Source organism: Accipiter gentilis, chromosome 1, assembly GCF_929443795.1.
Source record: "Accipiter gentilis chromosome 1, bAccGen1.1, whole genome shotgun sequence".
Classification (NCBI taxonomy): Eukaryota; Metazoa; Chordata; class Aves; order Accipitriformes; family Accipitridae; genus Astur; species Astur gentilis.
In genome coordinates this window covers 20,867,286-20,879,287 of record NC_064880.1, presented here as the reverse complement: position 1 = coordinate 20,879,287, position 12,002 = coordinate 20,867,286, and the positions used below count along the sequence as shown (strand labels likewise).

Genomic DNA, 12,002 nt, shown 5'->3' with positions numbered 1-12,002 from the left:
TAATCTTAGAACTCTTTATTTGATGTTTTAATACTCTGTTCAGTGGTGATACATTGCCTGTAAGGCTGCATTCAAATAATCATTAGTTTGGAAGTTTCCGTTGTTAGCAGGATACCGAGAAGATAAATGATGAATTGTGGTTTCCTGATTCCATCTTTTCTTTGCTCCCCGTAGGCCTCGTACTGTCTCCTCTTGATTTATGCCAGAATCAGAGCTTGCTTTCGGTCTGACTGGTCTAGTCTGACTACAGGCTCACTTTTGGGTCCGTGTCGGGGAAATCAAACCTTTTGGGAGCTGCCACACATCTTGCCTCTGGGGTCTGAGAAAACCTCCATCTTAACACCACTGTTTTTCTCTTTGGTGGCTCAGAGACTGACTGTCTCCAGAGGCCCGCTCTGGAGATCATTAAAAGCACTGGGAATGCTGATATTGGCTTAATGGGTTCAGGCATAGGTATATATTGTTGAGAGCTGGAAATAAATGCTTTGGGAAGATGGTTTCTTTCCCAACTGTGTGTAGCAAGGCAGTGGCACTTCCTGCCAAGTTTTGTGGTTTCATCATGGGCTTTGTGGTATTTTGAATTTATACACAAGCCTAGGATCCTCCACATGTGATTTATTGAAGATCTGAGCTTTCTCTGATTGTTTTTAAGGAGATTCTCTTGCCCCTCTGTGGTAGAAAGCAAGCTGGCAATGCAGTCTGGAAACTCAGGGGGGGAAAGGTGGGCCTCAGATTTGTAGGTTTTGGTGGAAAACATTTTTTTTAAGCCGGTCTGTCGGTTCCCGAGTCCTCCCTCGTCAGTCTTGAATTCTTGTCCTTGCTCACTGAACCTTTGCCCTGCAGCTATGCTGCTTTGCTTTCTCACTCCTCCTAACAGTGCTGGGTATTAACATACTTTATCCTGTGTTCACCCAGTTTACAGTCATCCAAGGTAACTACAAAGAGTGGAAACACAGAAAGGCCTAAATGAAGCTTGTGTTTAAAATGGAGAAAAGTAGCTGGGGAAAGGCAGCTTCAGGGATTCAGTCCAAACGTCCAGCTCAACAGAAATCTTTTAATTGCAGATCAGACCCTGAACAGAGATGTCCTGTTCTCTTCCTTTGAGTCTGAACCTTGATAAAGTACTTTGACGTGAATACATTTCGGGAAATAAAGAGCAGATTCCCGGTACCAGGCAGTTGTTCCAGCACTGCCCGAGTAGTGGAGGAGCTGCTTATCGCTCATGGCTTCTGCCGGTGCTTTGACTGAGGGAGTACAAAGAAGATGAAGAGCCAAAGGAGGGTGGAACCTGAACAGGAACTTGCTCCAATTAGCAGAAGGCATCACACCAGGCTGAGCTGAGCACTGAGCTCACATGGGGTTAGCTCCAGTCTCGCCTTTCCCGTTGAACAGTTACATAATAAGTATTCGGAAAAATAACTTTGCTTGGCAGAACACGGTGTATGGCAAATGAACTCGTTTCTCATGATGATTTAGATGCCACAGAGATTATGATGTTAAGGCTCTTGTTTTAAAGGGTTGCAGACTCTTAACAGAGATCACAAGAAACATCTTGCTTTGGGATTTAACATTTATTCATTCAGTTCATCAAGTACTGATATGCACATAGTACTTTGTTGCAGGCATCACAGTGCTGATAGTAGCCTGAGGTTATGAACAAGGGATCTCTAGACAGTATAGAAAAGGTTGGCCTTGCGTAGTTCCAACCCAGTCGTCATGTAATGTTTCCTTAGATCTGACTTGCACATTTTGTACTTTGAACAAATACACGTAGTGCTTTTGCTCACCTCCCCTGCTTTCTGTTTATAAAAGGCTTTATGAATTGGTTCTCGAAGCAGCTGTGAAATGGGTGATTTTTCTTTCCAGTGAGCTTCAGCCATACTGGGGCTGTGATAAAATCACCAGAGCCCGTCTGTTCTGAACACCAAAGCAATCAAAATGAACATACTACTAATTTTAGCAGCAGTCTTTGAGTTACAATTATTAAACACCTTCCATTCCTTCGAAAACATTAACCCAGCCTAGATCTCATTATTGCAGAGATTGTACAGTAACTAGAGCAGGGTTTCAGCTGGGTTCATAATGTCAGAATTTCACTGGCCTCATTCAGGGGGAGGGAAGGGGACATGACAAATACAATGTAATATTATCAAAAACAATACTCATTGATTTCAGCAAGGAATAATATTTACACGTGTATTTCCTTCTCTCTTGTGCTCTCTTTTTTTCCCACTTTGGAAGATTCTATAGCAGGTTTTAAAACCTTACAGAAATGCTGTAAATTTTTCCAGAGGGGTGAAGAGTTTAATGTAAAAATTCAAACAGAAAATCTGAATCTCATGGGAATTCCTGGGTGGGAATCTTCTATCAGGAAAGAAGTTGGCCAAGGTCACCCTCCAGATCTCCTCTGATGAGAGCCAGCTGAGTAGCTACATACGGAGGTGGCAGAGACCAAATGGCTCATTGATCCCCTTCTTTCCACTTCCTGACGCATCTCCTCTCTCTCCACTCCCACAATATCCCATGATAGCCATCACACTTCTTCTCAACCTCTGTCTTAGGTCAAATAGGCCACAGTCTCATGTAATTTCTCTATTTCCCCTTATCCATCGTCAGTTAGATTCAGAAATTAGGATTCCTTGAGCATGGCTAACTAGAGCTTAGCACAGCATTCCAGTAATAGTATTAATACTTCTCTGTTTCTCCTAATGGTGAAAATACGTCATCTCAGAAATCCTAAGATTTTGTCACCTTTCTCACAGTGGCATCAGAGCCAGAGGTCTCATGGTCTGTCCATCACTGCCTCGTTACCCCTGTGGTGTTGCTATATCCGCAGCGTTTCTCATGACTAGGGGAGTTGTGGTCATTGCTGCCGCCATCTAAGCTTGACTCCAAAGTCTGGATGCTCAGATATCACTGGAAGTTACTTGATGCTGGAAGTAACTTTCCTGTTAACTTCATAGGGAGGTTTTTTTGCCCAGACAAATTTGCTAGTGTCCATCTACCACTTTGGCCGGTGGCAAGTTGTTCTCCTGTGTCACTCATCTCCAAGGAGGGAAGGAATACAGGTCAGGCATAGGATCCCACATGGGGCTGTCTTAATTTTGTCACAGATACTTCCTGATGGATAAGATGAACAGTGGGCTGTGCTTTGACATGTGCTGTGGCTGTTGCTCATAGAAGCTTTTTCAGCATTTTGCTGAGTTAGGGTAGAAGGATGGAGATGTGTTGGTTTTTTCTAGTCAAGCAACTGATGATAGTTGATGAGCTGGATGGCATCAGGCTTGTTCTCCATTAATGCTCTTTGTAACTCTGCTGCACAGTGCCAGGATCTGCTGTACGCAATGTGTTTTCATTTGTGCTAAGCTGTTTGGTTTTTTTTCTCAGAACTCAGCTCTCTATATATTCACAGTAACTATTATCCTAAAAATCTTCATGAAAGGTTATTGCAGTTGTAAGTTAATTTGATGAAACGGCACTCTTAATGCAATTATTCATGATAACAATGATCATAGAAATGAAGAAAATACATGTTGAAAAAAATTATTATAAAACTGGTAAAAGCAATATTGCTTGCATTGTTGCTTAACAGCATTCAATTGCTTTGTGTTGCTTGTTACATTGAAATCAAGTGTCTTGTTCACTATCATCTTTTTTTCTATTTGTGTAAATACAATCTATGTTAATGAATATGATATTTGAGCACATCCAAACTGGTTTGTCTTGGAGACTATGAGTAACAGTTTATTTATAACCTCATCCAAAGCAGATCAACATCCAGGCCAAGCTTTTTTTTCTCTTCCTTTATTAAGAGAATGGAATAACTTCCATACAGCAATATTTATGTTGCTAGACTAGAAATCATGTAGTGCTGGGAAGCTCATAGCACTGGATTATTTACCACGTCACTAATGTTTTCAGCAGTGCTGCAAGCTAACCCTTTAGAAATCAGTCAATGCTTTTACTAAATGGTAACATTTAATTTTTGAGTGCTTTTACAAAATCCACACAGTTGATGAAAGCAGATTAAAGGAGCATGAAATTAGTGGGGCTTACATCTCTTTATGGTTTGTGAGCTGAACTATTATTGGTCTCCAGACCTGATTCCGAATCCCAATAAACGAAGGCCAAAGTTTCTTATATTTAGATTTTCTAAATAAAAGAGCTTTTAAATTACCTTCTTCACACCAGCTGAACACCAAATCTCTTGTACATTTGTGTATGAAATTACCCTCTGTCCTTTTCTTTAAGCTGTAACAAAAAAGAGCAAAATGTTGAATGAACTAACCCTTTGGCATGAAATTTAAGGGCCAATAGTGATTACTAGGGCCTAGGGGGAAGCGTTCCCTAGGGCCACATTATTGCCTTCATGTCTAATGATGGGCTGGCGCTGACTGCGTTTGGAAATCAAATAATGCATCAGACTGTTAAACTCCCATTAAAACCACGGTGTCTAATACGTCTGTGGATCGGAGCTTGCGTTACTATATAAATCCCAGTTCAGCGTTAAAGAAGAAATGCTCTATAGGAGCACCTAGAAAAGATACATGCTTGTCTACTGATCCAGATGACTATATTATACAACTATTTTATTATTTATTATGATAATATCCGTACTGTGTTAAGCTCCTTCTGGCTGAAAATGAAGACCCAGAGAGTTCAAATTCTTAAAGCAGAAAGGTGAGTAAGTGGAGACGGTCATTATAGAAAGGCTGCAGGATGCAAGCAAAGCTGTAAAAATTGTTTGTGGTCACACCTTAATGCAGTAACTTCCCTCTTACTGTACTGCTGCTTTTGTTTCTCTTTTCAAGTATGATTCACGTCAGAAAATTATGTTCAGGAGAGCTGTCATGAAAGTTTGTAGACTTCACAGGACTTCCATGAAAGGAGCAAAGCAAGACATGTACGGGTTTGTAATGTTTGTAAGAGCCAGAGAGATCAGAAGGGAATGGGATGGACATCAGACGACCAGGAAGATGCCAGGGATTCAAACGCATGGGGAGAGCAGGGGAAAAGTGTCATGCTGCTGAAGGACGTGTAATGTAAAAGCAATATTGCACCCTGGAAAAGGGGAGGGCTGGTCAAAACACTGGTTTGAGAATGTTTTCACTGGCAGAGAATCTTGTTTGTGTTCGCAGCGTTAGAGAGCTAGGCTATAAGACTGCATGGAAAGTAATGAAGTACCAAATAAGGTAGACTTCTTCTAGAAGCAAGAAATGGCGGGTGGAGGGAGATCCTCACTGTGTGTTGCAAGACAGCAGGAGCTCCAAAAAGTTCTGATCAGTGGTGGGTTTGGGCAGGTGGTTTCTTTCCTCCTGGGGAAGTGAGAGGTCTCTGGGATTTATTCCGTTCTCTGGCATATTACTCTTTTCCCAAAGTTGGTGTCTGAAGAACTGTTTAACAGACTGACACCTCTTTTTTGCATGGTCTGCACGTATATGGAAGCTCTGTTGACGTTTTGGCACGTTGCTCTCCCTTTATACACAAGAGTATATGGTGCACACGCTTCACCCTCCTCAAATGACTGTTCAGAGATGTGAGGGGAAGGTCCACATTAATTCCAGCCACATGTCTGAAAGGAGGTGCAGTGACAAAAATGTTTTGTTTGCTATGAGGTTTAAAACCCATGCTGCCAAAACCACTTCAGTGTTTAGACCATCTGCTTTCATGCCAAGGTTTAAAAAAAAGGAAGAAGAAGGAATGTTTCTGACGCAATTAGAAGCAGAATGATCTGTGATTCCTAGAAAGCTCAGATAAGCAAGGTTTCCACAAACATGAGAGGCTGTTGGTTAGAAAAAAAGGGGGAAAAGGAACAACATTTTCCAGATGTGAAGTTACACTTACACTTTGACTTCTGTTATTTGTTTCATTTTAAAAAAATTCTTCCAGTGGCTTGATCACAAAAAATCCAGTTTTAAATTTGAGGCGCTTAACGAATGTGGATTCTCAGCCACCCCCAGATTGTTTTAGTTTTTGAATATAAAGGCCATTATTCTTTTGCCTTGTTCTAGTTACAGTTCTGTAATTACTATCTTTTAAGATAATAAATACTTTTTCATCCTCATTGTCTGTAGAGATACACAAGTGCAAGTCATGCTGGCATCACCACACTAAGAAAATATGTAGCACAGAATTGGATCCCAGATATTTCTAATATAAGAAAAATACCAACTGAACTGCTGTTTATGCCTGTTCACTTACTCTTAGCACGGTGGTAGCATATATATCTTGTAACAGCTGGAGGTGGCAGGGGGTGCTGTCATTAAGAAGAAACCCTGAAAACATCAGTTATTTGTAATGAGCCTGACGCTGTTGTAAAAATTGTGCAGTTAGAGCCACCCAAATTAGAAAATAAGTTTGGTTGGTGTTCTTGCACAAAAAAAAAATCTGAGAGTTTTCATTTAAAGCAGAAACTTTTGCATTGAAAACCACATTTTGGTTAAAAAGGACATTTTTTATTGAAGAAACATGTTAAATTTTCAGTCAAAATTAGTATCTTATGCTTTCATTTTTCATCCATCCATCCGTCTATCTATTCATCAAGCACATTAGCTGTATCTATGCTGCCTTTGGTTGCTGCATTCAAGTTTGAGTTTGAGTATAGAGAGCCAAATATCTGAAGACAGCTGTCAGTGCTGCTTTTAATGGGCAACGCCTGAGTGTGATCCACTCCATCACCCAGGCCTATAACTGCCTTTGTGGAGAGCTGGAGGGTGAACCAGCAAAGCAGACAAGCAATCTGCACAGCAGAGAGTTTAACCTGAAGCCTTTTGTGTGTTCCTTTTTTATGTGCTGGGTTATTGCTGAGTTATTGCACTCATACCAAGGTACATGAATGTTGTGGGGATTTTTTTCCTTCTCCAAATGCACAGCTGTAAAACCCTCCTTGCTGGGAGTAAAGGCAGTCCTAACAACTACATTTTCTTCGATCTCTTTCTGTTTCTGTTTGGTCCCTCTAGCTGAAAAATATTTCAGTCATCAAAGGTTTGATCCAAACTAAGAGAATATGCACATCCTTCTGTTTTCAGCAGGCACTTGCATTCATGAACCATTTTTGATTAATATTAACATCAGGTTTTAGATTCTCAGTTCGGATGACGGAAGAGACCTTTGAATATAGCTTGGCTGCATTGCCTGCATACTTAAACACCTTCACATATTTCAAGACCGTGAGCAAAATCAGCCATGTGCCCATAGTGGTACTTTTGAGGTGGGGGACTCAGAGGAAGGCCAAGAAGTGACTTCTGAAGAAATTCCATGAAACAGACAGGGCACCGTGATATTATGCAATATCACAGGGAAATAAATCTGAATGAATCCTTTTAATCAAATAAAGATCAGAGTATTAGGACCAGAAGATAGCTTTTTCATCTACAGGAAATGAATTCCCAGATGCAAAATTCTTGACAGATACACACAAGTGTATTCTTACTTCCAGCTAACAAAAGAGTAAAGATCAGAATTACCATTTCACCTGTAAACAATTAAACAGGTGGGAGCTCAAAGAACCATCTACCAGTGACCTTAAAATGTGTCAAAACCTGAAATTTCTGGCAAACTTGATGTGAATCTCAGTCCCATTAAGTTCTCATTAGGGCTGCAAGTTTAATGTTTGATGTTGGCACAAAGAAAAAGTAACCGCTGGCAAATGATGGCAAATGTGCTAAGTGTTAAAAGTAACAGTGAAGCTGTTGTACGGTTTGCTTAGAATTTAATGAATTAACACAAGATAGATCCTGTAGGCTAGGTGCTCAGTTCATTGAAGGCAGTCGAGATCTTCATGACTGGCAGAGGAGCTCTCTGATTTATTCCACCTGAGAAATTGCCCTGACTTCTGCGAGCCTGATTTATTTTGCCTTTGTTTGTTTTAGAATACTAGATTTTTTTGAGGCCAGGCTACCACAGGCTATTATTATTTCTTTATTTAATATCCTGCACAAGAAGAGCATAAACCAAAACTTTCTAAAAAGGTCAGTCATAATATCTCATTTACCTAATCAGATCAACACTCAACAAAGGGACATGAGACAATGAACTATGCAAATGCCGTTCTGCAGATAATAAACTGTTATAATCTGGTGCATGAGGGTCAAAGCACACAGAGATCAAAATAAAAACCTCTGTTGATTTTGGTGGATCATACCCTTGGTTTCTAAGGCTTACTGACACATGCAGTTTTTATATCTGGTAGCAAAGAATGTTACATATGTTCACCAGCAAGTAATACCTGATGGTTTGGTCTGCATAAGCAATACTCAAGATCTGAATGGAACACTATAAAAGCCTTTGGGATTTCTAGTTTTTCCATTCCTCTTTTATAAAGTACTATTTGTTATCAAAATTAAATTCTGCATTTTATTTGTAATGATTTGTCTAGCAAACAGTTGAAAACACAGGTCACCACTTGTCTGAGTGCATGGTGTACAAGTTCATGTAAAAGAAATGGATTGGCCAAGATGAATTCAAAGGCAAGGGTGGCAAAATAAAAATTGTACGTGATTTATTGGTCATTTTTTCGGCTGAAGATTTGTACCCCAATATTAATATCTCAAGATAGTTAAATAGGTGCAAAGAACATACAGTATCTGTTGTGTTAATGAGCATATTCAACTTGGCTTACCATGCATGATTTTCTAGTAGTCCTGTTTGACTTACAAGAGATTTTTTCATTGTATCACACAGGGATATGTTCTTACTATTTATCATTATTAATAGTATCTCTGATTTGATGGATTAATAAAGAATAGGTTGCCAGAGTCCCTTTATTACTTAAGTAACCTGTGTAACTATTTCTACTATAGTCCATAGCAGTCCGATGTGGTAATAGTGTATTTAGTCTTAGATACTTCTATTGCATAGTCCAAGAATGGATGGATTGCAAGTTACCACAAAGTTCATGATATATATTATACTTTAAAGTATTGAAGGATGCTACTAAGCTGAATTTATCACAGGTCTGTGTAGCTCCTTTTGTGAAAGGCACTAAGTTTATGGTGTTCATAACTTTGAAGCCAGTCTCGAAGAAGGTGTATTGAACTTTCTGTCAAACTCTCTAGACTCAATATCAGTGGTGTGATTATACATGTGATCTTTCTTGTGGTTCTAGAGAACTGGACCTAGTGACTCACTTGATCCTTTCCAAACCCATTTTTCTAAGAGAAGCAAATTTCTGAGATGGTGGGAATGGTGATTTGGGATTTTCTCATTGGATCTGGTATCGGGCCGTTGCTATTAAATGATTGTAAAGGCTACTGTAAGTGAAGAGGTGCTGACTTTCAGACATAACACTATTAACTTGTGGTCATTAGAAAAATCCCATGATACTTTTTGAAAAAAAGTAGAGTAGTTAACCTTGGTGGCTTGGCCAGACTCCAGCTTTTGTAATTGCATCCTGCCTAACTAAAATTGCATTGCACACATTCAATTGGATGGGGTATTCTTCACCTTTTACCCTGAGCTGCTGAGTAGTTCTGTTCAATATTTTCTATATTTCAACCCAGAAATGTCTTCATTCAGCATTATTTGTTTTAAATGATAGTTCATGAAGTGCTTTGAAATCCTCCTGGCTGAAAGCTGCTGTCTACTATACATGTAAATTTTCTTTGTTGCCAGCTGTAAAATCATACAGGATTTGACATCAAAAGATCTATGCCTTGCACCATTATGATTTGGCTTGAAGAACTCCTTAAAACCTAGGCAGACTGTGCATTAAACACAGCCATTTTCTGCAAGGATGCCAGAGAAAGAATGCATATCTCCCAAAGCCAAGCAACTAACATAATCTACCTATGGATCAATAGTATGCCCTTCAGGGACACTGATACTCTGAGGCAGTCGGGGACTTAGCTACGTGGTGTGCAAATACTGTGCTGGTAATGGTGGCATTAGCTTTAAGAGACCATGGCCATGCTTGAAATACTGCAAGAGGTTAAAATTCGTCACCCTGGTAGACTACTGGCTTGTCTGAAATGTAACTTTTGTAGTCAGCCAAGGGAAGCCTTTGCTTTTTTGCACCGAAACCTGTCAGGGGAGTTGGGAGTGGACTGTGGTCTAAATATAGCAATGCTTGTTTTCTAAGCAAATCTTACATTTTTTTGACAGAAGTCTTCCATCCATGCATCAAAGCAAGTGCACTTCAAGGGGCTTTATCTGTGTAGATAAGGCTATGTGATACAGGAATTAGGGAAAGAATAAAGCTGGAATTAGTGCTAAATCCACAGTAATATTCTGCTGCGAGATACTTCGACCTGCAGTTCTTTTCAAGTTGTACTGTGTGCGCTGCGAGCCCACTGCATGTGCTTGTAATGAAACATTAAGGAAAGTTTCAGGCACCTGAGGGAGAAAATCACCTGTTTATTGTTCTCTGAGTAATATCTACCACGAGAGTCAAAACCTGCCCGTGTCCCCAGAAAACAAACAGAGAATTCAAGGGTGGATGTGAAAGAGGAAAGAAAAGATCTGCCTAGGGAGAAGGGTAATAAAGACAAAGCCTTGTGCTTTGCCCAGGTGTAAATTCAAGATTATTTTCCCTTCAGATAATTCTCTGTACTTCTTGATTTTTTTCTTGTGGGACGTGGGCAGACTGCACCGGCACAAGCAATGCTACTCTTGGGATGGCTTTTGCTGGCATCTGTGGCTCAATCCAAAGCTGACCAAAGGCAGTGTGGTGCTCCCTGCAGACTTTGGGGAGTTTGAGAGTAGAAAGCTCGAGAGCTCTGACAGTGTCTTTATTCTCCCAGTCTCTTCAGAGGGAAGATGCTTAAAAACGCCTTTCATCTAAAAAGTCTGAAAGTTTTCAGACTTTCATGTGCACAGACTAGGGACGTTTTCTTACCTTTTTCTACTGTGAGCCTGTGGCCTCTCTTCATAGGTACTTAACCTGTGCGGTATTTGATGTGTCCAAGCAGCGTATCTTTCTGTAGGGCTTATGTGGAGCCCGGCAGATCTGCTGCCTGCAGAAGGGGTGCAGGCATTTTCCTGGCAGTGCTGTCTCCTGTCTTGCGGAGCATTGCCAGTCAACGGGCAATATTACATTATCTGAGACACAGCTTATAAATGTCTTTAGAGGACCATTGGGTGTAACAATCATGGCCCAAGGAGCAAGGATAATGATGGCTTTGTGGTGAATGTGGGGCTAATCAGGGACCCTTGGCACAGAGGGTATTTTGGAGTGCTTTGCCCTGGCAGGAGTGACAGGCAGAGGTGACAGCCTGCCCGCAGCCTCCATTGCAAGGGTTTTCGGGAGCAGGGAGACCTTCTCCCATCCATCATGCTGCTTTCTGGTGAGACTGGAGCAGGCAGGGAAAGGGGAAAACGTCGACGGTTTATAAAAAAAACCAGCCGACCTCTTCAGTCTCCTGGCAGCACGACTGCAAATCTGATTTCAGATCATGTTCCAATATATGCAGTAACAGCCGGATTTTATTCACACACAGCCAAACGCCCTTCCTTAATGTGATGACTTTCCTTCCCTACCCAAGGAAATATGGTACCTACCCTTCTTCATTTCTAAAAATGGTTCAAATTGAGCCCACAAGGCTTATTTACTCAACTATGTGCCTAGCTTCATGAAATGCTTTGTCTATGAAAACAGACTACAGTATATGAAATGAATCATAGGCAGAGGTGGTTTGGGTTTTTTTTAAATACTGTAATGAACTCTTGCTCTTGGCCCTCTTAATAGCCACTTGTATTCAGAGCATGCAAAACTGCTACCTGGACAGTGTTGCTACAGTAGGCCTGGATGTATTTGCTATAAATTTATTAAATTGGTGGCAGTATCCTGGATTGCCTTAGAAATGCAAAATTCATAGAAATATGAACTTTACAGTTGAACTCAGTAAGTTGGTAGTTTTAACAGGTGAAGATAGATGGTCTTATTTAGGTGGCCAAGGCACAAATCTTGGTGTAGCTAGCATTGTTCCTCCCAAACCTGGTGGTAGAGGCTCTGGTGTTCTTTGTCCTTATATACTGTGCTTTCTGTGTGCTCTGGCAGTATAGGC

At 40.6% G+C, this 12,002-nt stretch overlaps 1 protein-coding gene across 1 annotated transcript in view; it reads left to right on the top strand.

Annotated features, from left to right (window-relative positions):
- Positions 1-12,002, top strand: part of TMEFF2 (transmembrane protein with EGF like and two follistatin like domains 2) — a 132,528-nt gene that overhangs the window by 42,254 nt on the left and 78,272 nt on the right. The gene's annotated exons all lie outside the window — the stretch shown is intronic.